The sequence below is a fragment of the Papio anubis genome, chromosome 7 (assembly GCF_008728515.1).
Source record: "Papio anubis isolate 15944 chromosome 7, Panubis1.0, whole genome shotgun sequence".
In the NCBI taxonomy this organism is placed as follows: Eukaryota; Metazoa; Chordata; class Mammalia; order Primates; family Cercopithecidae; genus Papio; species Papio anubis.
In genome coordinates this window covers 115,033,109-115,035,365 of record NC_044982.1, presented here as the reverse complement: position 1 = coordinate 115,035,365, position 2,257 = coordinate 115,033,109, and positions in this window count along the sequence as shown.

Below are 2,257 nucleotides of genomic sequence, written 5' to 3'. Positions count from 1 at the left end.
GGCTGCCCAGGGTCCGGGTGGGGAGGCGGGGTGGAGGATACTGGGGTAGGGGTGGAGAAGCAGTTCCCCCATATAACCTGCAGGAGCACCAGAGCAGCGTGGGAGCGGAGGGTTCCGCTCCAGCCTTCCTGGAGACCCGCGCAGGGCGGGGTAGGGCGAGGCAGAGGTAGTGCACACCGCTCGGCTGGGCAGCGGCACAAGCGCGACTGCGGATCAGGCCACACCATTTAAAATGGACACATGGGTCTTCTGGCTAATATTCTCTCTTTGCCAGGGTGATCATATGCTTTATCATCCAAGTCCAGACACTTTGGAGAGTGAAAGGGGCACTATAATAATTGCACCGGGACAACAGATATAACCTTAGAGGCACCTTGCAAACAAGAACATACGGTCACCCTACCCTCCGGTCACTTTTTCTTCCTTGTTTCCATTCTTTCTTTTAATTTTTCTTTTTCTTTTTAAACACACAGCATTCTCTTTCCCTGAGCATCATTGTCTTTGCAAATGCTCTTGCAATCGGGACATTTTCGACCAGGCAGCATCTGCTTTCGCATCTTGAGTCTGAACAGTCTCTCTGAACCCACCCCAAAGGCTGGTTTTAGCTTCCAGTCAGAAGACTCTGTTCCTGGCTTGCCATCCCCATGACTCAAGAATTAAAGATGTCAGAAGATGTCAGAGGTGGGACAGTGGCCCTTATCTCAACTTTGGTGCCTCTTTGCTAAATGTATTCCTTGTAATTTTTTTTTTTTTTTTTTTTTTTTTTGAGACGGAGTCTCTCTCTGTCGCCCAGGCGGAGTGCAGTGGTGCAATCTCGGCTCACTGCAAGCTCCGCCTCCCGGGTTTTAATAATTCTTCTGCCTCAGCCTCCCAAGTAGCTGGTACTATAGGCGCATGCTACCATGCCTGGTTAATTTTTGTATTTTTGGTAGAGATGGGGTTTCACCACGTTGGCCAGGCCTGTCAGAAAGTCCTGACCTCAGGTGGTTTGCCTGCCTCAGCTTCCCAAAGTGCTGGGATTACAGGTGTGAGCCACTGCGTCCGGCCCTATTCCTGTAATTTTGTTCTGAGTGCTCATGTCCTTTGTCTCTTTGAATTTACTATATTGGTTTATTGAATTGCAAGTAGACAAGTCCCATTAAGCAGGATTCTTATATTTCCAAGATCATCTCATTACTCCATTCAACCCCAAATTAGCATGCCATTTATCCCCTTGTTTCTGAACCCTCTTCACTTAATAGTCTCATAAACATCCATCCATCGCAAAAAGGACTCTAACTGTTCTCACTTCCATTTTTGGTTGATTCATTGCTATCTAAGTAATGATTTGTCTGGGGGAGTCATTAGCAGAGAACTGTGCCCTTAAATTTAGTTTTATAGTTGGATTCTGCTAGTTAATATCTCTCTCTCTGTCATTCTCACATTGCAACGAACGACTATGGGTTTCTGTCTTAACCTAAAATCTAGGTTAGAAATTTGGTTTTATCTGAATAAGATATTAATAGGTAATGTGAGAAAAATAATTTACTGAAACTTTTCTCAGCTAAGAATGACACTCATGGTCACAAATATGTATGTAAGCAAGTGGAAAATTGGGCTGTAAATATATAAATTCTTAAAATATTATGTTTAGAGACAAGATTTTCCTTTTTTTTCTTTTTAGTAAAGTACTTTTGCAATGGTTGGAATGATTGTGTCTCTTTTAAAAGTCACGTTGGAACTTAAACCCCAGTGTGATAGCATTAAGAGGTGGAGTCTTTAGGAGATGACTAAGTCGTGAGGGAGGAGCCCTCTCATGAATGGGATTAGTGACCTTATGAAAGGGCTTGAGGGAGCTACCTAGCTCGCTTTTCTTCTTTTGCTTTTCTGTCTTTTCCATCATGTTAGGACACGGTGTTCAAGGTGCCATCTTGGAAGCAGACAACAGCCCTCACTAGACTACAAACCTGCTGGTCCCTTGATCTTGGACTTCCCACCCACCAGAACTGTGAGAAATACATTTTTATTCTTTACCCATTACCCAGTTTCAGATATTTTGTTATAACACCATAAATGGACTAAGACGGTATCTTATATACAGTGAGGTGCATATACCTTAAGTTACAACTTTGTACTATTGTTTTTTGGTTTGTTTTTGAGATGGAGTCTTGTTCTGTTGCCCAGACTGGAGTGCAGTGGCAAGATCTTGGCTCACTGCAACCTCTGCCTCCCGGGTTCAAGTGATTCTCCAGCCTCAGCCTCCTGAGTAGCTGGGATT